Source organism: Haemaphysalis longicornis, unplaced genomic scaffold, assembly GCF_048455015.1.
Source record: "Haemaphysalis longicornis isolate Haplotype H1 unplaced genomic scaffold, Haemaphysalis longicornis Haplotype H1 scaffold_5, whole genome shotgun sequence".
Classification (NCBI taxonomy): Eukaryota; Metazoa; Arthropoda; class Arachnida; order Ixodida; family Ixodidae; genus Haemaphysalis; species Haemaphysalis longicornis.
In genome coordinates this window covers 152,860,899-152,885,361 of record NW_027526385.1, presented here as the reverse complement: position 1 = coordinate 152,885,361, position 24,463 = coordinate 152,860,899, and the positions used below count along the sequence as shown (strand labels likewise).

The 24,463-nt window shown below is 48.2% G+C and overlaps 1 long non-coding RNA gene across 1 annotated transcript in view; it reads left to right on the top strand.

Moving 5' to 3' along the window:
• Positions 1 to 1,079: 1,079 nt before the first annotated feature.
• Positions 1,080 to 24,463, top strand: part of LOC144139463 (uncharacterized) — a 40,852-nt gene continuing 17,468 nt past the window's right edge. Inside the window, exons 1-2 of the long non-coding RNA XR_013316218.1 lie at positions 1,080 to 1,197; positions 18,091 to 18,769. This is a non-coding gene — a long non-coding RNA (uncharacterized LOC144139463). The remainder of the gene's footprint in view (positions 1,198 to 18,090; positions 18,770 to 24,463) is intronic.

The following is a 24,463-nucleotide window of genomic DNA, read 5'->3' as shown; positions in this document are numbered from 1 at the left end:
GTCTTGACACTACTAGCCCAATGCGCTAGCGCTAAGTTAATAACAGCGAAGCTGTGTAGCAAATCGTAATTTGGCGTGTTCGCGTATCAAAATACCAAGAAATTGCCGAGCGCGGGCACGTCAGCCAGGGCCTCGCGGCTACCGCCCGACAGTTAACAAAATCAAGAAAATGCCTAGTGCTCGTGCGTGCGTGCTTCGTGGTAACCGCGCAGTGCGACGCACGTTTGCTAAGCCAAGCATACCCACTTGGGGAGATTGGCCAAGATTGGACAAAAAAAAAAAAAAAAAAAAACTCCAGCGTTCGCCGTAATCGTGGCAGCACTTTCTGATAGCGAGAACGACCCGTCATAGTGTACGCCCCTCCAAGGCTACGTCCAATAATTAGCACTCCAAAAAAATGAGAGAAGCTCACACTTATACCAACAATAATGAAGTAAAGGTCCTTGCGGCCGCGAAAAAGTGGGAAATCGGCTGCAATCATGGCTTAAACCTTCCTAACGGGTAGTCAAGGTTTCGCACAGCATCGCTACCTTCAAGTCTTGCACGTTAGTCTGAGCTTTCGTGATTTTTTCAGCTAAAAGGCAAAAGTATGTGTCGTTGTTTCCTGAGACTACCCACTTTGTGTGTGGGCCACGATTAAGGAGCTTGGGCAGTGATGCGCCCGCTTCACAAAACTTTCAAAACCTTTCTATCTTCGAAATTCTACAAAAATTGTAAATTTCACACGCTATTCTACAAAAAAATTGCAAAATAGCGCGCGCCCCATTATATTTCACAGTGTTGGAACGTGAGTAGAACAGGTGAACAGAAGCCATGCGAAACCCTTATTGTAGGGAAGCTGGAGCGAGTGCCAGCCTGCTTGCTGAGTGATTCGAGCCAGAAGAGGAAGCAATGAAAGCGACGGTCATGTAGTACGCAGACAGACAGGCCAAGTCGCCGCCGAACAGTAAAGCGCGCGAATAATACGCGCCCGATAATCGGTGGCGATGACAAAACCTCTCGAATATTCCAGTACACTCTAGATAAGAGGGAACGTGTTATCGTCGGAGCACCAGTGCATATCATCCTCTCTCTCTCTCGATCGGTGCGTTACAGCTTTCCCGCCTCCTCACTCCGGTCGTGTCGCAGTTGTCGTCTGGGTGTGTTATTTCCGGTCGTCTGCTTCTGTGAAAGGATATTTTTTGTCCGTGCTGAGAGGTAAGCTAGGCTGCGCTAACGGCGTGCCTATAATATGGTTTGCAATAGACGATAGTGTTTTCTTAATACCGAAACCTGGACTACAATGCATGTTCAGCGCAACATTGAACAACTCAACGGCGTTTATTGGTCGATGAAAATTTAGCAGTGCGTGGTCAATTCCCGCACGGTTCACTGTTGTATCACTGGCTCATTTACAACACAGAATCCGTTCCGCCGTGACGAAATATTGAGAGCCGCCGTAGCACTGAGAGCAATGAATTCTCGGGGTGCCTCAGCACGCGAAAAGGGGTCCCACCTACTGACTCTTGAAACGCAAGGTATAAGGGAAGTGTCGTATTACAGTAATGACTGGTTGAAAGGCACAAACGTGCACTCGACATCCTGAACGCGAACATGTCGTATAGAAGTTAACCCCGTCTGATTCTTATGACACGCCTGTAACTTTTGCGAATGGGGTCACGGCGTTTGGAACTCTACTTGGCTTCTCTGTCACGGGGAACAAGAGTCTACTCGAACTGTTGTCGCACTGAAATGGATCGGGGTGCCCTCAACAGCTTTACGTATTTAACTTACATTCGTTACTGTCATGCAAGGCCACGCAGCGGTGGACATGTTCTGAAGTATAGCACAAGTCTGTCCGAGTAAAAAGTGGTGGACAGGTTCAGTTCCAAAACACACCCAAACTTTTCAGGGCGGTGAATCCCTATTCCTCCCTTCAGTACGGCCTTTCGATGCCGATGCTCTCTACCCACCGAGTTTTTGGATTGAGGAACAAAACACTGAAACAAGTATAGCGCCGGTTTATTGACGTTAAAAGTGTATGGGTTCCAATCCGCAGGCCGAAATAAATGTTCTTTATCAGATTTTCCACGATTTCAATTGAAAATATTTTCTTCGTTTCGAGAACTTAAATCCTAAGCGTATTAAAAAATACACGGCACGTATCTGTTAATTTGATGCATACTGTGTTCATTTGTTAGTTGCCGAAACCCCTTGAGCTCGCCCCAATGTTTGACCAGCAATGGCGAATTTTGACTATTCTTCAGAATTGTGGCGTTGCCTTGCGGATGCGTGCTAAAGATGTTGTAAGGAAATTGCGATTTTTTTTGGTGAGTTAGCCCAGCTGCTGAAACCAGGCCGGGTTAACAACAGGAGTTCTCTCTGCAAGTTTCGTTTTCCCCGTTGCGGAGGCGATTCACTCCTGTCCGAGCCTATCGTAAACACTAGTATTGTTTTTTCTACTTGGTCGCAAACACAGCAGTGGGTTCAGTTTTCACTGAAACCGTGCAGCACCGACTTTCGCACTGCACATGGGAGCAGCCCGAAGTACTTGATGCTAGTCATGAATCATTTCTATTGATCAGAAAGTGGAGAAAAGAGATGTCTGTACCTTGGTATTCTGGGTTCTGCCAAAGGAACTCATAGAACATTTTTTAGGTTTTTTGGTCGTCTGTATTCTGTCTAAATGTATGTTAGTGAATTATTGTGCGTGATGTATTTCTTTACTACAATGTTTATTTTTCCTCAAGCAAAAGTTACACTCTTTTTTGTGTAACTTTTGTGTATTCCGGCTACGGTAGTCAGAGCGGATGGTAGCACACTGGCAACAGTAACATTTCATACCGGCTCTACAAGTACAGCTGAAGAAGCGGCCATCGCATTAGCGGTGGTGCACGTCCCGACGTCCAATATTACCGTGCTCACCGACTCACAAACAGCCTGCCGACGGTTCGAAACGGGGAAAATCACCGGCCTTGCAGCTGCCATCCTCAAACAACGACTAGGAACTGCCAGAGACCCGCATTGTATGGATTCCAGCCCATACGTCCCTAACTGGGAATAAGGTGGCTCATTCCACTGCCCGCGACCTTACCCACCGGGCATTCACAGAAGGGGAAAAAGACGACCCACTTAGCCGCCCTCTGGTCCAGCACCCACTCTCACAGAACTACTCCGACCTCCTTATTCACTACAGAGCACCCAGCAGGCCTCTACCGCCCCCAAATCTATGCCTAGGTGTGGCCGACGCACACATTTGGCGATGACTCCAGACCGAGACTTACCACAACCACATCTTCCTCAATTGGAGTTCCCCAACCGCATACCCCCCAACTGCCCATACTGCCCCGGCACCCCAAATACAACACCTCCATTGCTATGGATGTGCCCTGCCACCCCCCCCCCCCCCCCTCAACCACACACCCATGAGAAGTGGGAGAGCTTGCTGCGCAGTGCCTAGCTCGCGGATCAGGAGTTTCTTGTGACGCGCGCCCGGGCCGCCGCGGCACAGCGTGGACAACCGGACTATGATGTCCACCCACCACCTACGGTAGCGCTCCATGAGATAAAAAAAAAAACGTTTTCCACTCCACTCCACACATTCGCAGGTGATTACTTTTATGCGGTAAATACATAATCACTAAACGTTTTATTTTCATCATCAGAACAACTATATCTGTTCTCAGCCCTCCAGGAAAATTGTCTAATTCTACCATCGCTGCGCGCACAAATACTAACACAACGCGGTACGCCTGACCCTTTCCTTCAACGAAATCTTTCCTTCGGTACCAGTCGCCAAAACGAGTCTGCGCAACAAACAACCAAAAATAAAACACGACTCCCCTTGGCCTTTTTATCACTTCCCGGAATTTCCTTTCTGTGCATCCTTCTGTCTGGCGTGTGTCGCTGTTCTCGTGGTTCTGCCTCTTTCTTAATTACTAATCTCAAAATGGGCTCAGCTGTAGAAGCAAAGCGGTTGTTTGCAGCTGCCACCACATTTCTGACCGTGTCCACACTTACCTTGGGGAGCGAAAGCTTAGACGCTGGGAGGGCAGTTTTCAGAGAAGCCCGCTTTTTTACCTGACCCCGGCAGCGAAGGGCCGCCGAGGAATTCGCCGAACGTATACTTCGTTCGCTCAACGTTCATCTGGAAGCTTTGCCGACGCGCAGTATCCAAATTTGCAACCTGAATTTGAGCGTAAATCATTAGGTTCCTTTAAGTTTACTTGTCCTATGTTGTTGTTATAAACAGTAACTAACCTTATTGAACGAATACTTTCATATAGCCGGCCAGTCAACCTCATCATCGTTATCCAATCTGTGTTGTAGATTTAGCTGGGTAAATCACGAGTATATGAATTTCGCGTCTTAAGTCCAATTGAAGCAGCGGAATAGGATTTAATACCCGCCGCAGTGGCTCAGTGGCTAAGGCGTTGCGCTGCTGAGCACGAGGTCGCGGGTTCGATTCCCGGCCGCGGTGGCCGCTTCTCTGATGGAGGCGAAAAGCAAAAACGCACGTGTGTACGAGATTTTGGCACATGTTAAAGATGCCCAAGGGGTCAAAATTAACCTGCAGAGCCCTCCACTACGGCGCGCCTCATCGCCTGCTTTGCGTCGGCGCGTTAAACCCCCACAATCAATCAATCAATAGGATTTAATGGTTGCTCGAATTATAGCTTTAAGGGCTAACACTTTTATGTTAGCGGCTGGAGGCTTGGAGCCTCATGTCACTGTGCCGATAGCTAAGGAAGCTTTTATGGATTCAGGCCTGTAGATTCTGCGCCAAACACTTTCCTAAAGACCGCTAAATGCTGCCTAATTGTGACACGTCTAAAGGTTTACAGTTATACATATATTGCTTTGTAGCCAGCTGCAGAAGCTTTTATGGCTGCTCCTCTTTAGCTTTAGGGCAAATTCGCTCCAATTGCTCGCAAAAGACAGCTGAATGGTTCGAAGTATGTAGACTTAGAGCTAGACAACGGCCTATAGCCAGCCAAACGAGCGTTTATGGCTCTCTCTCTTTAGCTTTAGGACAATTTTTCTCCAATAGCTGGCAAAAAACAGCTGAATGGTTTCAAGTCTGTAGCCCTCAAGCTAAACAATGGTCTATAGCCAGCAGAAAGAGCTTTGTCTCGTCTGGTCTTTAAAACCGAAGCCATACATATTTCTTTAGGTGGCTAAAGTAACCTCAAAGCGGTGACTGTATGGAAACATACTAGGATGTTCCAAAATCGTCTAAAGAGAATTTTACGGTTTACCGTCTTTAGTGCCGGATGCATAAAAAATTCAACAGCCTGCTATAGCCCAATTTATGGCATTTTATGGGTGACCATAGAAACCCATAGGCATAGACATAGCTCACCGTAAATTTTTACATAGACGCCCATAAGCCATTATTGCATAGGACTTTACGAAAGCACACGTAAACATAGAAGTACTGATGCGTACTGCTGTTCGTACTGCGCGCACTATGCTTGGTTTAGCTGCACAGCACTTGGGGTGTTTGGGATTGTCTCGGACGACACTGGCCGATTGACGCAAGCAACTGTGTCTTCAGTGACCATATTTGTCGAGCGAGCACTATATTTCACGAAGCAAATATCCCCCCCCCCAAAACAAAAACAAGCTAGGTTTAATTACGGTCAAAAACAAACCAAAACAGAACCCAGTCGAAAAACAAAACAAAAAGTTCTGTCGCACGACAGAACTTTCTGTTGTACAACAAGAACATCTGTCGTCGAACAGGGATCTCTGTTGAGACTACAGGGTTGTTTGTTGTACGTCATAAATCTTTGTAACGGAACTACAGAATGTCTGTCGCACGACACAGATTTTTGTTGTACGGACGACAGAATGTCCGATTCCCTTACAGGATATTCCTGTCGTATTCGCTGTTGTGTTTTTTTACTAGGAAAAGGGCTTGCAGCAGTGGGGTGCCGCAATCTAGGCTCATTAACGGTAAACAAGGCTTCGGAATCGGCTGCACAGCGGTCGGTTCCTGTGATGTCATTGCGGACCACAAAAACACACGATTTAGCTGGAAAATGAAAATCATAACCGAAATTGAATAATTTCTCCATGAGCAAAGCACCATTTTCTGCGGAAAAGCCACGGAGGCACTATAAAACACGAAATCTTTTGAATAAAACAAACTTTCATTTGGTCTTTATAGCCCCTTTAAGCACTTTCGTGCATTAAAAAGTGGTGGTGTGCAACCACAGGTCTTACAATTAGAAACAAGTTGGCGGACGGTGCGGACCCTTAAAGCGTATGAGTGCTCGTGTAGGCGTTTATTGAGGCACCTCCCTATCTGTCCAATGTACACTGCACCGCATGTGAGGGGGACTTCGTCATGTTGACTCTGCAGGGAACGAACGGTGTGGAATATTTTATTCTGCACGCCACCCTTGGCGGTTTCAAAGCATTGACTGCTTTAGACACTCCTAATCCTGTTAGGTGTGAAAAAGAGTCGTTATTCCCGCCTTCTGCCTGATCGTCGTCAATCAATGCGACGCTTTGCGCGGGAAGGGAATGTCGTTCATGCACCCACGCCTCGTCTATTGCATCTTCGACGCTGCCAGCGACGTCATCCATTTTCCCACACCCTCCACGATAAGTAAAGGTAAAGTCTGCGGGTACCCGGCATTAAAAGCTCATGGGCTTGTGCCTGCATACAGTTAACATCGGGTGCTGACAGGAACGGAACACTGAATTATTCGGGGCGGTCACAACGGCCCGCTCACCGAGCTTCGTTTGGGCAGACAACAAAAGCAGAAAACCGCTTGTGGTATATGAGCGCATACGTCTAGCATGCGCAGCCGTCAGGGAGGGTCCTGCTCATATCTAGCAAGAGCATGATTTCACGCTCCAGAACTGTCTTGTGAGTATACGCAAGAGAAGACACTGAGTAGTTGCGGCATTTGCACTGGTTCGACTCACCGTTCTTTCTATAGGAGTACTAGGTAATCATCGACAAAACAAAACGTCTTCAGAATTCCCTAGCCCCCCTGGTCCCCAAAACGTTTTCGTCAAATGATGATGAAAATAGGTCCCGTAAGACCGGCGCAAGGTATGAGAAAACACTTGTAGGCTTGAGGCTTTACTATTTTTGAGATATAAAGCCAGTGTTGACAGGCCTGAATTCTCGCACATGTCAATTGCCTTCTTTTTACGTCGGCCGGGCTTGACTCTAGCCACTTTGTGAAAGCTGCCAGAAATAGCTAAGTCTTCTCTTGCTTTGTAGTCGTAGCCTGGGTCACTTTGGGACGTTAATCCCCACGAACAAAACCACACAGCAAGGGAAAACCGTTTGGTTCGTTATGGTAACAAAGCCTTTTTGGGAAATCGGCTCAGCATAATGCAGCGGAAACAGGCCGGATAGAAAGGTGTCCGCTCTTTAGCTGAACCAGCCCTATTGAATAAAGCCTCCACTGACCAGTCACACATTCCTGGGAAGACAAAAAAGTTTTTCAATGCCACTTCACTCCTCGTCAGTGAACGTAGTAATCCACTCATCGTAGGACGAGTCGAACGAACCACAAATGCTGAAAACAAAGATCAGCTTCACTGTTTACGATTATAGCGTTCCCACGCTTCCGCCTCAGCCTTCTCTACGTGAGGGCAACTGTTGTGCCTGGCTGACACGGCTCGTTTCTCACAAAGAACATCATTGGGCAGGTGCGGCGCCTGCGGTAATCACGTAATATATAATTTTTTCTTGTCTCGGCCGCCATAAAGTTTCTTACAATATTGCCGCGAACCATACATTGGGTTTGTTTATTTGTGTTTTGCTTTTACCGCCCGGCTGCGCCGGTCTGCGTTATCTCTGCGCCAAGGAAAGCGCGTGTTCCATTCTTCTGGGTCTTCTGCGGGGGCTCCTCGGAATGATGGCGGTTCCCGTGGCTGCTGCAGAACGACAGGAGGATTGGCTTGGTTGAGCATGGTGCTGGTTGCGACGTCTTTCTTCTTCGTCTTCTCCGGTAGTAGACCGAACTCGGGTGGTAAATCTTGCACGCGGAGGCTGGCTCTTGTTGGACTGGCTTGGCGTCTTCCAGAGGTTGTAGTGGGCATGAAGGGTGCGTACCCCGCACCTCTACCAGATGTCACGAAGACAAGGACGAAGCAGTTGTCTTGAATGAGAAATACGTTTATTGGAGCGAACTTGTGCTCCCCTAACAACTCAAAAGAATACAGAGGCGGCGAAGCAGCGGTCAACAAAGTGACTTGCACAGGCGAGTGGCGTCGAATCGAATGCCCCGGCGTCCGCACTGCAGGCTTTTTATCTTTCAGCGCGCGTGGTTCTCGAAACATCGATTCGCATCGAGAACATAGTAGATCCAAGAAGATTATTCTGGGCCGCTCACGTTAGATCGGAATGCTCTCCCTATCACAACAGATAACACATGCGGCACAGAAAGAAAGAATGGAACACGCGCTTTCCTTGGCGCAGAGATAACGCAGACCGGCGCAGCCGGGCGGTAAAAGCAAAACACAAATAAACAAACCCAATGTATGGTTCGCATGAGAAACTAAGGTTTCTCATGCGAGGGGTAAAGCAGGAGCTTTTTGCTTGCCTTGTCCGCAATCCTCCCAAGACGGTGGCCGAATTCGCGTCTGAGGCGGCCGCGATGGAGAAGACGCTGGAAGCTCGAACGAGGCAGTACGATCGCCCGGTCAACGTGATGGTTTCCGAGACGATCGGTGCCGGGGCTACAAGCTCCGACACACTGCGTGAGACCATCCGAGCAGTGGTCAGGGAGGAGCTTCGGAAGCTTTTTCCGACGACGCCGCAACCTCAAGTGGCTTCCCTGACTGACGTCATCCGCGAAGAGGTTCAACACGCTTTGGGCACTTCTATGCCATCCGAGGCACCCCGCGAGCCACAGGCGATGACCTATTCTGCGGCTGTTCGTCGACCCCGCCCTACTCCAACCTGTCTACAAGAAGCTCCACCGTACCGCCGTCCACTCTCGCCGCCGTCCCCACTCTCGCCGCCGTCGACCGTACCGCCGTACACAGCCCAAACCCAGACGCCGAGGAAGACTGACGTTTGGCGAACGCCAGATCATCGTCCGCTGTGCTACCATTGCGGGGAGGCCGATCACATCTATCGTCGCTGCCCGTACAGGAGACTCGGACTGCGTAGTTTCTCCGTCGACGCCCCACGCCCCCGACCCGGCCAGCGCCCTACTGAGATCGACGAATACCTGTCCAACACCAACCGAGGACCAGCCCGCTCACACCGATCGCCATCGCCCTACCCATACCAGTCGCCCAACCGCCGTAGCAATGCTGATTTCGCACGTGGAAGGTCCCCCAGCCCACGTGGGGGAAACTAAAAGCAGCAACTTCTGGAGGTGAAGTTGCTCTACGGCGAAATACTGGAAACCCTCCAACGACGCAAGGACGCACCGAAGACAGTGATTCACGACATGCCCTCATCCCGACGACCCGACCCAGCCCTGACGAGACTCCTGAACACGACGACAGCTACACGGCGCGACGCGTACCCGACCTGACCGAGACGTCCGTTGAGAAGACGACGACAACGACAATGCACAGTGCCCGACCGTCAACACGTACAAGCAGAGATACGACGCCCCGACGAACCCGGAACTCGAGGAAGACTGCATCTGACGTCAAGGTGTCCATCGACGGCTTTGACGTAGTCGCCCTCGTAGACACGGGAGCTGACTATTCGGTAATGAGCGGACCATTTGCGTCTAAACTGAAGAAAGTTATGACCAGATGGGACGGTCCGCATATACGCACAGCAGGAGGCCACCTCGTGACGCCAAGTGGAACGTGCACATCACGCGTCACCATAGACGGCACGACGTACCCTGCCGCGTTCGTCATCTTGCCTAACTGCTCCCGCGACGTAATTCTCGGAATGGACTTTTTGACGGACAACGGCGCAATAATTGATCTGCAGACCAAGTCGATAACTTTTTCCTCCGATCACTCCATGACGCCGGAACCGAACCCCGAACACCGTGCAGCTGTAAGGATAGCCGATGACAATGTCACCCTGCCACCCCGCGCAAGTTTGATGATCACCGTCTACTGTGAAGGTGCTGCTCCTGACGTTGACGCTATCGTGGAGAGTGACCAAAGGTTGCTTCTCGACCGCGGTGTGTCTGTCGCAAGAGGCATCGCGCGTTTCAAAGAACACCAATCCCACATTTTGGTTACTAATTTCACCGAGGAGTACCACCATTTAAACAAAGGCGCGGCAATTGCATTCCTCGAAGAAACGCAAGAAGCAAGTGACGTGATCGCGGTCGCCGACTTTGAACGCACCCCCGTAGAAACCTTCAAGCTCCCGCAGCCCTTCGACGTGAATCCGGCGCTACCGCAAGAACAACGGAACAAATTATTGGCTTTGCTGCGTCGCTATAGCGAATGTTTTTCGTCGAGCGCAAAACTACGTCAGACCCCTCTAGCGAAGCACCGAATAATAACCGAAGATGGAGCCCGACCTACCCGACAGTCACCGTACCGCGTCTCTTCACACGAACGGGAAGCCATCCGGACTCAAGTCGACGACATGCTCAGCGACGACATTATACAGCCATCGAAAAGCCCCTGGGCTGCGCCCGTCGTACTCGTAAAGAAAAAAGACGGCACATTAAGGTTTTGTGTTGACTACCGGCGACTGAACAAAATCACGAAAAAGGACGTGTACCCCCTCCCCCGAATCGACGACGCCCTCGACCACCTCTGCCACGCGAAGTACTTCTCATCGATGGACCTGAAGACCGGCTACTGGCAAATTGAAGTGGACGAGAGAGACCGAGAGAAGACTGCATTTATAACCCCAGACGGCCTATACGAGTTCAAGGTGATGCCGTTTGGGCTGTGCACAGCCCCAGCGACGTTTCAAAGAGTCATGGACACTGTGCTAGCTGGCCTTAAGTGGCACACCTGCCTCGTATACCTCGACGACGTAGTGGTATTCGCCCAGACTTTCGACGAACACCTTGCAAGGTTGGAGTCTGTACTCGAGGCCATTCGTACGTCGGGGTTGACGCCGAAGCCTGAAAAGTGCCGTTTCGCATACGAGGAACTCAAGTTCTTGGGCCACGTAGTCAACTCCGCGGGAGTCCTACCTGACCCGGCAAAAACTTCAGCTATCGCGAACTTCCCTAGGCCGAAAGACAAGAAGGGCGTGCGAAGATTTCTCGGGCTGTGCGCATACTACCGACGCTTCGTCGCAAACTTCGCACGCATTGCAGAGCCACTCACGCGCTTGACGAAAGACAGCACCCCTTTCAGCTGGGAAAACGACCAAGAAAAAGCATTCTGCGAGCTCCAAACACGCCTGCAAAGCCCGCCCGTGCTCGCTCATTTCGACGAAAATGCCGAAACGGAAATGCACACGGACGCCAGTGATATAGGCTTGGGTGCCGTCCTTGTCCAAAAGCAAAGCGGCTGCGAAAGGGTAATCGCCTACGCCAGCCGTGGTCTGTCGAAGGAGGAGAAAAACTATTCTGCCTCTGAGAAGGAGTGCCTGGCTATTATATGGGCGATTTCAAAATTTCGCCCATACGTGTATGGAAGGCCATTCAAGGTTGTAACAGACCACCATGCGCTGTGTTGGCTCGCCAATTTGAAGGACCCCTCTGGCCGTCTTGGGCGGTGGAGCTTGCGCCTGCAGGAGTTCGACGTTACAGTCGTTTATAAATCCGGCAGGAAACACTCCGACGCCGACTGCCTGTCCCGCGCCCCCGTCGACCCACCACCACAAGACTCTGATGAAGACAGCGTGTTCTTCGGGATCGTGACGGAGAGCGACCTAGCCGCCCAGCAGCGTGCCGACCCCGACTTACGCGTCATAATCGAGTACCTCGAGGGATGCAACGTTGCCGTTCCTAGGACCTTCAAACGCAGCTTACCAGCATTCAGCCTGAGAAACTCCGTCCTCGTGAAGAAGAATTTCAGCCCCGGAACAAGAGCGAATTACCTTCTCGTCATCCCCGCGGACCTTCGTGACGAAATTTTGGAAGCGTGCCACGACGACCCGTCTTCCGGACATCTCGGCACAGCCCGCACTATTGGAAAAATCAAGGCGAGGTACTACTGGCCCGGCCTTACCTCTGACGTCACCCACTACGTCCGGAGCTGCCGTGACTGCCAGCGACGAAAAACGCCGCCGACAAGACCCGCCGGACTTCTACAACCGATCGCCGTCCCATCGAGACCATTTCAACAGATTGGAATGGACCTTTTAGGCCCGTTCCCTACGTCACGATCACAGAACAAGTGGATTGTCGTAGCGACAGACTACATGACGCGCTACGCAGAGACCGCCGCTCTTCCGAGGGGGACTGCACAAGAAGTGGCAAAGTTCTTTATAAGCCAAGTTGTGCTGCGACATGGAGCCCCGGAAGTCCTAATCACAGACCGCGGAACGGCATTTACTGCGGAGCTGATGCAAGGAGTATTACGCTACAGCAACACGGATCACCGAAGAACGATGGCGTACCACCCCCAAACGAACGGACTAACCGAACGTCTGAACAAGACAATCGCAGATATGCTGTCAATGTACGTTGACGTTGAACATAAGACTTGGGACGAAGTGCTCCCGTATGTCACGTTTGCGTACAACACGGCTATCCAGGAGACGACGCAGCTGACGCCGTTCGAGCTTGTCTACGGTAGAAGGCCGACTACGATGCTCGACGCCATGCTTCCGCACGTAGAAGACGACGACCTCCAACGCCGACGTCCACGGATATCTTCAACGTGCGGAGGAGGCCCGCCAGCTCGCTCGAGTTCGTATAACGGACCAGCAGCTGGTGGATGCGGGCCGCTACAACCTCCGACGCCGAGACGCCGAGTACCAACCAGGCGATCGTGTGTGGGTTTGGACTCCCATCCGACGGCGCGGACTCACTGAGAAGCTCCTGCGACGCTATTTCGGACCCTATCAGATTCTACGACGTGTTGGCCAACTTACCTACGAAGTGATCCCTGATGGTGACTCCGGCACATCACGACAACGCAGGCGGCCTGAAGTCGTCCACGTGGTTCGCCTAAAACCTTTCTACGGACGATGACGAACTTTTATTTTCATTTGTTCGGACTGTCGCTTATAGCATCGGGTCGATGCACTCTTAGAGGGGGGGGGTAATGCCGCGAACCATACATTGGGTTTGTTTATTTGTGTTTTGCTTTTACCGCCCAGCTGCGCCGGTCTGCGTTATCTCTGCGCCAAGGAAAGCGCGTGTTCCATTCTTTCTTTCTGTGCCGCATGTGTTATCTGTTGTGATAGGGAGAGCATTCCGATCTAACGTGAGCGGCCCAGAAAAATCTTCTTGGATCTACTATGTTCTCGATGCGAATCGATGTTTCGAGAACCACGCGCGCTGAAAGATAAAAAGCCTGCAGTGCGGACGCCGGGGCATTCGATTCGACGCCACTCGCCTGTGCAAGTCACTTTGTTGACCGCTGCTTCGCCGCCTCTGTATTTATTTGAGTTGTTAGGGGAGCACAAGTTCGCTCCAATAAACGTATTTCTCATTCAAGACAACTGCTTCGTCCTTGTCTTCGTGACAATATACACTACAGAGGAATTTGGCGCTAGCGTTTATGCGGCTTACATCAAGGCCGTCTGTGTCGTCATGGACCGCAATTATACATTGCGCTCGCCTTAGTTTCATCATTGGCTTGGATTGAAAAGTTTTAGTTACCGCAAATTTAAACAAAGTGCCGCAAGAGGGGGAAGAATAGTGTGCAATTTTGTAAGTTAAAAATAAAAACAGGCTGTTTTAAAACTAAGGAAAAAGGAAGTAAAGCTATTTTTGCTGGAACGGTTGTGCCTGCTATTCCGCAGGCCAATATTGCAGTTACAAGGTTAATATTGGTGGGGGGGGGGACTCATTAGATATTCTGATTTTATTAATTTTACCATTATTGCAAATAATTTGCTTGAAGAGTTTGGAAAGTTTTTTGATCGTGCTTATTAAAACGTTGCCTTGGTGGTGGACCCGTGCACCGACCGTCAACTAGTTTAACAAGAAAAAAAACCTGGCGTTAAACAGTCGGGAACGATGACAATAGAGAGTTTTAGCTGACCGTTAATGACGGTCCGCTCCGCTCCGACAGCAAGCGGAAGTGCCATTGCGCATGCGTGGTACGCTAGCGCGCTACCAGCGATACCGGTGCGGGGCCCCGCTCCACTAACCGGGGCCTCTTAGCGGACCGTCGCGGCAGCTTACGCTACCGGGCGGAATTTTAACATGGCTGCCCCCGCAATGCAAGCGCGCTCCGGCGAACTTTCGTTTCTTCAGTTGAAACACGACCGACGAAGCCGCGAAAGCGCTTCCGAATAGGCAGTGGTGCCACACACCTCAAAGATCTTTAGAACGGAAGCGAAAAACGTCGACCGAAGTGCGGGGCTGCTTCTATGCAGCGAGAAAGACAGCCTTGGCTTGGCTATTCCAAAGTTTATCGGCTTGTTTATTGATATTTAGAAAAATTATACCATGTCAGTGACTACGTAATACAAAAAAAAGGTTACATGAGGGCAAGAAACATGTTATTTTGCTTTGTTTTGGTGACCAAATACAAATTTTTGTTTCCTTTAGGTTGAAGTTTTGATTTATAGGCTCACGCGAAACGACCAGGCACGCGAATTATTCCCCGTCGAGGGAGATGCGGTTATCGCTTAGCTAAAAGCCTTTCGGCTGCTGACGCTCCGGTTGTGCTGAGCGGGACGTCGGGAGCATAGCGGAGCGTCCAAAACGGTCAGCTAAAACTCTCTAATACAGGATGCATACAAGCGCCGTATCTGTCGTATCCCCGTGGTCGCATCTTGTCTTCGTCGAAGTACGTTTTGTTTCTTCTTTTCGTCGGCTACAAATTTCGCGGCGGCATATTACCCGCTCAGTCATGCGTCTTTCGACTGCGGCATGACCAACTTCAGGTGCGATCACGCGCTCCCTGCTGTTTCAACGAACACGGCTATTACAGAACAGGGAGGATTTGGGCTTCCTTGTAGCTCGTAAACGTGTTAATGCATAGTGAAGAAAGCAAATGCCAAAAACCGCCTAAGAATCCAATTGTCATGCAAGCGAACTCCCACGACGACATGGCTTACAAGGCGCAGTTTCCTCTCTAGTATATTTACTAAGAAACTCTTTGTCGGCCGCAGTAATTTTCCTTCTTTCCACAATCTACCGCTGCTCTGTACTGAAGGCAAGCCCTAGTATCTGGCTGCCTTAGTTGTAGGTGTCCTGTTAGCACCGATGATTTACTTACGCGGAAGCTTGATGAACACGGTTGATAGCGGACAGCTGCCAGGTCACGGAAAAACTAAAGAATAAGCCTAATGAGGCTATCGCGTTAATAATAGTTTTATTGTTGAGTCGGTCCCTCGCCATTTTATCTCATCGCGAATGCGCCTGCCTTTCCGCTGTTAGATGCCACCGTGCCAAGTCAAACACAATGAGATAACTGCCGACGCCCTGGCACAAAACGAGAGGGGAGATTCTGTTACTAAGCTCTGGTAGTGTCTTGCCCAACGCCACCTGTTTCTGGCAGGGGTGTGACGCGTTCTTCCCCCGTTCTCCCTCTGGTGAGCCCGCTGTGTTGAAGAAAACTTGAGAAAAACTGGTGCGATTGTTGTTTGGATAAACACGACGCAGTTCCACGGTATTTTTGCTGAGATAAAAGCATGAATATTACTTTGTCAATAGTGCAAATAATCACATAGGATATTTTATCCTTTGTTCAGTGAACGGGAACATGTAATTATTTCTAATTTCTCTGGAGTCTAGTCAGGTTTAGTTCAGTTGATGTCTACTGCCCGCCTTATTTTTTGCTCTTAGTTTATCTTTCTCTTAGTTTCTTGTCTATATTCTTGTTAGCTGTAGAATAAAGGCCAACCTTTATTCCTATGTGTAGGACCGACCATTTCGCCTAGCTCTCTTCTCTTGATTGTTTCTCATGGCTGTGATGGTATTATTTCTCACTTGTGTGAAGTCTAGTGAACTGTAACTATTTACTACATCGCTTATCTCTGGTTTTTTGTGATTTCTCTGTCAGCTTTAGTGATAATTTACATCTTGGAACGGGTTTATTTACCCCTTGCCTAAACCGTTCTCTGCTCAGTATTGGTCGAATGTTGAGTAGAAAGTACATACTTGAACTTTTGTCTTTTTGTGTTTACCAGAAATAAGAAATGGCAAATAAATTACGTTCGACTTCTAGAAATGTACTCCCAAACAAACTTGCAGTGCTCCAAAATTCGCGTTTTGGTGCTCCAAAGCTGCTCCAGAACTCCCCCTTTACTTCTCTTAAGTTGCTCCAAAACAGCATTATTCCTGCTCCCTGAGCTCCTCCAAAAGTCTTCAGCCCGGTTACTCCCATGGCAGCACTTAACAGCCCCGCATGGGGGCTGCGTCCGGTCGCTTTAAAGAAAGCGCTGACACCTGGTCAGAGAAGCAAAATGGGCGCGTCCACACCTAAAAGTAAAAACGTGTATACGCTAACATGCCTGCTAGTGCGAGCGAGTTTGAGCAGCTCCGAGGGGGCAGATGAGGGGCGCTTGCATATGCTCCTCCACATTGCGCTGGACTGATTGGGAGAGGATATTACCAGTTACTGCAGTGGCTGAAAGGCCGAGAGTTTGCTTGTAAGCCCTGCATAGAACGGTGTCGAGCTTCTCCTTCTCGTTGTTTTTGAGGTGGAGGTATGAAGCAGCGCAGACGATTCGGTTGATAACCACTGCTTGAATGAGCATTGCCACGTGTGCTCTAAGTGTCGATTCGTTATTCAGCTGATCATTTTCAGAATCAGTCCTCAGGAGAGTATGAGTTGCTCGTGTGTGTACCCGATCTCTCAGCCTTACTGTATTTTTGCAGGCCAAGGATACCGGTTCGCTTGACGATTTGAATTTGTTTCCTTTCCAAACTGAGCGTTGTATGGTTGGGCTCACATGCGATCCAGCGATGATTGAGGATAGCCAGAAGCAGTTCAGGTTTCTCTGACGCGCATTGGCGACCACTCGCTTGTGCGCATTGTTGGGCTGTATGTGACACTCCAGTTTATCCTGCATATTGCCATCCGATAGCGAGTTGGTTGAAATTGTTTTATCGTCGCGATTGGTTGTGAGACGTTAATCCCGCGCAGTATGGATGGGAGCTTCATCACTCTGTATTAAATAGGGTCGGGGAGAGCCGGGCCCCGCACAGCGTGCCTATGTAAAAATTTGTTTCCACCAGACTTGAAAATAATAGCGGGATGGGCTACCTGACAGCGCTCCTTTCAGATGCGATGCCGGGATTTTTTGGGTGCCGTGTGGAGACGCGTGCTTAATTGTGCCTTTTTATTCGTATCAGACTATGCTGCGTGGACAGTACCTTTGGAAAACCTAACATATTTTAAAAAGCCGGTTGCGGGATTCGTATAGTGTGGCTGTAGACGGTTCAGAATTACATGGTAAACAAATTTTCCAAGGCACCATGTGATTAATACGGGTCTCAAATATTCTTGTGCCAAATGTTTACGGGACTTCGGGATGAGCACAATGTGGATGGAATTATTCCAATTTCCTTAAAAGGGGTAGCATACACAGATCTCATTGCAGAATTTTGTAAAGGCTTGAACAGAAGATTCGTTCAGGTTTTCTTTGGGGATCGTTACGGGATCTCACAGCTCCAATGTGCACGTTGGAGCTGTTAAGTGTGGCGGATTAGAGATATCAGTGCTTGCTTGACTACAGACACTGCTATAGGCTGTATTTTCCTTTAGGAAAACCTCTGCATGGGGCGATAGGGCGATCGTTTTATAAACTCTAGCCTTATTGTTGCTCAAAATACCACCCGTATCAAACTTTTGTGCATGCCACGCAGTAATTCTAACACACTCATTAACTATTTTGCACTGATGAGGCTTCGACGCACGCATGATCAGGTGCAGGAGCCAGAATAAGCAAACTTGTTACTTCCTTACGCCGTCTATTACCATGAACAATTCGTAAAAAACTCGTGCTGTCTGTTTGCAGTGTCCTGACAGCGCGCAAAAGCTTGTTAACGCTATGTGATGTTTTGCTCAAGAATGTTCGTTTTCTTTTCTGCTGAAAAAAAAAATTTTTTTGCGCAGGTGCAGTGCGTCACAAAGACACCTGGGGATATCATCACCGCAAGCATCGCGTAAAAACGTTGCACAGAAGTCGCGTGGTAAAGACGAAGATCTTAGCAATTTTTTTTACGCACGCCTAGTGAGGAGGATTGGCATGGGCGGAAGTCACCGTCAACGCAAAAGCAACAAACGTAAATCTGAAGCATCTAAAACCAAGCACAGAGCTACGTCTTCGAAGAAAGCCGGAGGCCTGGCCACTGATTTTTCTTCCGGATCTGGCCGCGGAGGCGCGACAACATCAGAAGATAAAGGAAGAAAAAGAGGGGGATCAGTGTGCGATGAAGAAAAAAATGCAGCAAAAAAACCTAGAGGCCACGGTCAACGTTCTTCGGACTCCACAGAGATTGAAATGTATAGAAATAACCTTCCATCCTCTTCTAACCAAAGCACGTACCAACCAGACGACTGTAAGGTTTACGTCTGCGGCGTGTCCCTGGAGCAGTCCTCTTCTTCCTCTGGCTCAGTATTTGATCCGTTGCTGAAGGTGTTAGCTCAACTCCCTTCTGGTCAGCACTGGTTTGCTGCGTTTGTCTACGGCAGCAAAGCGCTTATCTGCGAGGCATACGAAGATACAAACATCCTGAAGGGGCACTGGACCTTAGAAGATTGGCAAGCTATTAGTGGACGCACTAACTTCCAGGTGAGAAATTTCTCATTCTTTCGTATTTAACAAATACTGAAGCACGCAAAGTTGTTATAGTCCGAGGTGTTGCAGGTTAAAAAACACATTTTTGTTCACATGTGATGTCTGTACAATGTGGACGCTGTTATACTCGTGTATTGGTTTAACAAAATTCAATCGGCAAAGATTGCAGTGCTGGCATGGTATTTCCGTCAGCTTGATGGAACAATCAATATAAAGTGACATAATTTGGGGTCTGCAAATTATCTGAACAAATGTCTTTCTCAATTCCCATGCTCAGTAAGTTCCCATGTGGACACAATTATTCCGGAGACCTCCACTACGCAGCGCCTCATAGCCCAGGAGTAGCTTTGCTGCGTTACACCCAATGAATACCAGTGTTAATGTTGTAAGTAATTTAAAGCTTGTAATTCCATTTTTCCGGCCGCGCTGAAAGCAGTTACCAATAAATTCTTTTTTTATAGTAGTACAACCTTCCAGTCATCAGTGTCGTCCAGGGACGGACCTTTCCCCTCTGCTCTATGTATTTCGTAATTGTCATTGAGAATCCCAGACTACTCAAACGTATTTTAATACTGGTCCAATGCATGTCAAACATGTACAATATTTGTGTGGCTGGTACAAACGTCTTTAGTTAAGCTGAATAGAAATTTGCCCTTTTGCAGCTTTTGCAAAACGTAACCCACGTGTACGTTTCATGAACTGTCAGAGGAAAGAGGAAAGTACTTATGTATTCTTAAGTCTTCTTCATGGTAACTTGAACGTTATGTATAAAATAAGTATATTCGGTCTTTTTTTAAAACAATGTCACAACTTATCAAAATTTAAATGCGTTCTTTACGCTGTACACCAGACATAAATACGCACAAATTTATTTGGAACTTGCGAGCTGTCCTGCCAAATTCTAGTTTTTAATAGACAACCCAATGACCGGCAAAGAGCCGACTAGAAGATGAAATAACGAAAATATTATTGATTTTAGTCAAGAACAACTGGCATTTAAGCCGCGCGTTATCCGTCCGTGGCTCGAAAAATCATCGCGAAGCGATGACGTCACCTCGCGTTGCCTTGCAAAGCCTGGCGCAGCTGTGCATACCTTCGCACTGGCTTCACTAGCATGGGCATCGCTCCGTCGAGCCTCGCCTCTGCTCCTGAAGCCGTTACGTCACTGCGCAACACATGGTATATACAGGTTCCTGTACCGGGTTGTCATTCAGGCAGTGTTGTACACGTTCCTTTAAAACAGGAACGAAACCTCGTTCCTTGTTCCTTCCCAATTTTGAAACGAGTTCCCGTTACAAGTTCCTTTATTGCAAAAGGAACGCGTTCCAGTTCCACTACGAACTTTGGAACGTGTCGTTACATTATCGTTAAATTTCATTTTTTAAAATAATATATGGTTTCGGATATTACGAAGGTGATATAAGGTGAGAAATTTAAAGCTCACATCGAACTACGTATATGAATATGAACACCGCCGGCAGCAGTTTATCTGGAGATAAAAATAATCCAAAGGAACTCTCCTAGACGAATTTTTTAAGGGAGCACCGCAAGAATTCCAGACATGTCTAACTGTGATTTTGGTGCTTGTCTATAGACGAGCACCAAAATTACAGTTAGACATTTGCAACGCATGCCGCACTTTTCACTTCAGAAACCGCGTCGAAAAGAACAATACATAGGCCTTTAATGAATGCTGATTCAATTTTACAGTTTATTTAAAATACCTTACAGGCCCATTTTTAGGGAATTTAGTGATGGGGTTACAAAGTGAAGCTTTGCGGATCACACAGCACAAATTTCCGAGTACAAAACACAGCAGCACAAGTAACGACTACGAGGTTCGCCATCCAAAGTTGAATTCGGAAGACGATAACAAGAAAAGAAACAGATAAAAATGAGCAGCGTAGTCACACACAAAATCTACGCACAAGAATTACAAAGTATACCGAACACAATAAGGGTAGTAGATAAAGGAAACAATAAAAGGTAGCCAAATATTTGTGGACGCAACGCACAAATCAATTTCTGGGGTTAGAAATATGCTCAATGGAAAAGCACAGGAAATAACGCGGAACCTAATCACGTGCGTAAAAAAACATTTACACTATAAAAATGTAGTCGGACACACAGCGCAACACTACGAAGTAAAAGAAACAACAAAAAAATAAAAAGTAATAAGACAACTAAAAAACACGTGCTGTTGTACAGAAACGACAGATTCTTTGGTTGATCAAGTATAATAAATTTAAGTACATTAGGATGATACAGGACATGGCAGAAGACAAAAAAGTAGAATGCTTAAAAAATTATGTCAGTGGGAAAAACATGACGGAATGCATAGTCGCAACTAAGTAGAGTCCGTTGTTTGAGCTAGCAATAATTGCATATCGCTGTTGTACTCACACAGCAGAAGCCGGTTTTTTCCTCAACCCTTCGTTGGCAATGTTGAAGAGCCGTTCCATGGACACGCTCGAGGGTACTGAAGCGTTGTACTTGAGCAAAAGTTGGTTCAGTCCCTCGAAGTTCTACATCTGCGATAGCGGGTACTCACCTGGTACCAGCAGGTACCACAACAGCTTATCCTGTGCCTCGGCTGGAAGGATTTGCTGCCCAAAACAAAAGAAATTATCGGGCGTAGACGAGGTGGCGAAATCTCCCCTGGACGATTTGTCACCGCAGCGAGTTCTGCCTTAGTGTCGTTGGTCGCCTTGCCTCGCATAGAACTGTCTAGTATCCATGATAGCTTAAACCTTGGGATTAAACATCTGGCGACAACCAGATCGCGCTTTCTTTGGAGGGGTCCGAACCTGCAATCCCTAACAATTACGGTGACCCGCTGACCCTGAAATCCCGGTGACCCTTCGAATGACCTCACTGCGAGTGCAAATCCCCCGACAATAACAAACCCGCGCCTCGCGTGCACTAATGCGGTAATTACCCCTGACAATATACAGTGGTTTCACAAGCTACCTGCAGCGCCACTCGGAATTAGGCTACCTATCCCCGGCAGGACACAGTTCTATCGGCCAGATCCGCCTTACAGCCTCCCCAGACAAACGAACAAAGGTTAAAAGAACTCTCGCGGCTACGCTATTCACCCATCGAACGCCGCGTAAGCTCAACCGGCATGAAAGTAAACCCAAGCTGCGGACCGCTGCGTGGTTATTCCTCTGCCTTCGACCTTCGAGGAAGCGCGTTCCGCGGAAGGGCGGGCAAATTAGCCAGCATATACAAACAGAAACACAGTAGCGACTTGTGGATTTTTTTTTTACTGTAGCCTTAGCATCGCATCAAAAACAGCCAAATCCTAGCAATGTAACGTTTGCAGAAGGAACGCCGTTCCTGCCGTTCCTTCAAAAACCTAACGAGTTACCGTTACAGTCTCAGCTACGCTTAATGGAAAGGTGGCGTTCCTCCGTTCCTCCAAAAAAGAACTAGTTCCAGGAACGCCGTTCCTGGTGGGCTTGCGTTCCTGGTGGGCTTGCGCCACGTGAGGAGCTCGCAAAAATACCAAGGAAACATACCGAGCACATGTGAGCGCGTGGAGCGCCCGACGTAGGACACCTCGACCTTCGAGAACACTCCGCACAGCGTTCGTCGCAGTATCGTGTTCTGTTATCTTCCCCAGTCCACGCACATTCGCGCCTAAAGTAAGGTGCACAGACCCCGAGTTGGCAGTACAGACGACGAATTCGCGAAGCCATTCGCAACTGGTTCTACCTCGTGCAAAGGGGCTGCACTTTGAGCGAAATCCGGAGGCCTGCCGATTAAAAAATGCGGGCCGGCCAGTCATGGAGAACGTTCAGCAGCAAGTTCGGTAATTCATGCGAGGTGCAACAACCTGGTCTCCGACGAAGGGAGAGGGGCCGCGAGCTCTGCTGTCTCTCCAGCTTTGCACCACCAGTGCCAGCAGTGCCATTTTTTTCTCTTCACATCATCACAGTTCAAAACTAAACTTACTAGCTTGAGGTTTTTTCATGAAGCACATGCAAAAGCGAATCAAAAGCTTTTAAATAATAGGAAATACAGTCGATCTGCCAACCTTCGTCAGTACTAGATAATAAAAATCAGCATAAAATTTACTTTGCTTACTGGGGCAGGACAGTCCTTTGAGGAATCTGCGATAATTTTCGATGAAGAATTGTTTTCTCATGAAGTATTGCATATTTTTTGTATAAGACAGGCTCAAGTGATTTGGAGGCAATTGATCTAGGCGAATTTCGTCTGTACATAATAGCTTCTTCATTGGGACCACCTTTGTGGATAGGTGTAACTTGCTCGGTGTTTAGTTCCGTAGGATCACATATTTTTTTGTTTATATAGTGTTTTCTGCCGCAGCTTTGTACTTTACAACTACAACAACGGCGCTTTCGCAGAAGAGGGCATCTAGGGCTTTTGCCTTAAAACAGGCGTGATGGGACTTGAATTCTGGTTTTGACACTAGCAGCATAATGCGCTAGCCCTAAGTTATTTACAGCTAAAAAGTTTGTGTCGTTGTTGTTACCTGCGCCTACCCGATTTGTCGGTTGGCCACGAATCAGAAGTTGAGGTAATAATGCGCCCGCTTCGCAAAACTTAAAACTATCCTGTTCTATAAAATTCTACGAAATTGCAAAATCCACGCGCTATTCTACACACAATTGTAAAATAGCGCGCGCCTGGTGACATTTGAACGTGTTGGCACGGGAATCGAACGGGTGCACAGAAGCCGCGCGAAATAGTGCTTCTATAAGAAGCTGTGGCCAGTGCAAGCCTGCTTGCTGGGTTATTCGCGCCGTAAGAGTAAGTTACGAAAACGTAAAGGGAGGAAAACATGGTGTAGTTGGAAAGAAGCCCGACATTCCGTTTTCAAGTCAGTGTGGCCTGGGCACTTCTGGTGCAATGCAGAATAACAATGAACCTGGTGATAGCATCTCCACAAATAAACCTACCTAGAAGCTACCTAACCATGCTTGTTCACAAAAATAACGCGGACACCTGATATAAGGGCACTCTTTTCCAATAAACGATCCCGGAAATAAAATTATCTATACATATATCAAAACGACAGCGATGGAGGAACACGAAGCTTTCAAAAATCAGGTCCAAATCTAAGCGGACCAAATGAACGACCAGACCTTATTTTTTAATGATGATCAATACGGTTGCTGCAATATCTACCTTATGTTTATGGTAAGGCGGCGTGATGTGACGGGGTGCCTTTTCTGTCAATTTTTGCACGTCCATGCACCACACTCCAAATAGAAGCTGTTCCGACCGTGCCGGAAGGGCGCGCAAGAACAAAGGGCAGGAATGGCGCAAATAATGGCTTTATAACACCAGTGACCCAGGTCTGCTTCCGACCGCGCGAAGTGTTTTATTTTTCTTGAGTTCACTTACGATCATCATCATGGTCACAAAAAAGTTGCCTAAGCTGGAGTGCGTTTTGGGTGGACTACAGACGGCATCAATGAGCGGATGAAAGCTTCGTGTTAAAAATCGGGTAAAATAGCTTCGGTTTGAACCAAGACGCACACGTTAAACGACGCGGCCCTATCCGCTAAGCCACCGAGGCAGTTTTTTTTAGGGCAAAGAACCTTAACGGGCTCGAGTTGTCCGCGTCTTTTGCAGTCGTAATGTGGTCAGGGTAAATCAAGTTGTCAAACGATGGGAAAAAAAGTGACTTAAGGATAAAATAGGTTAAAATAA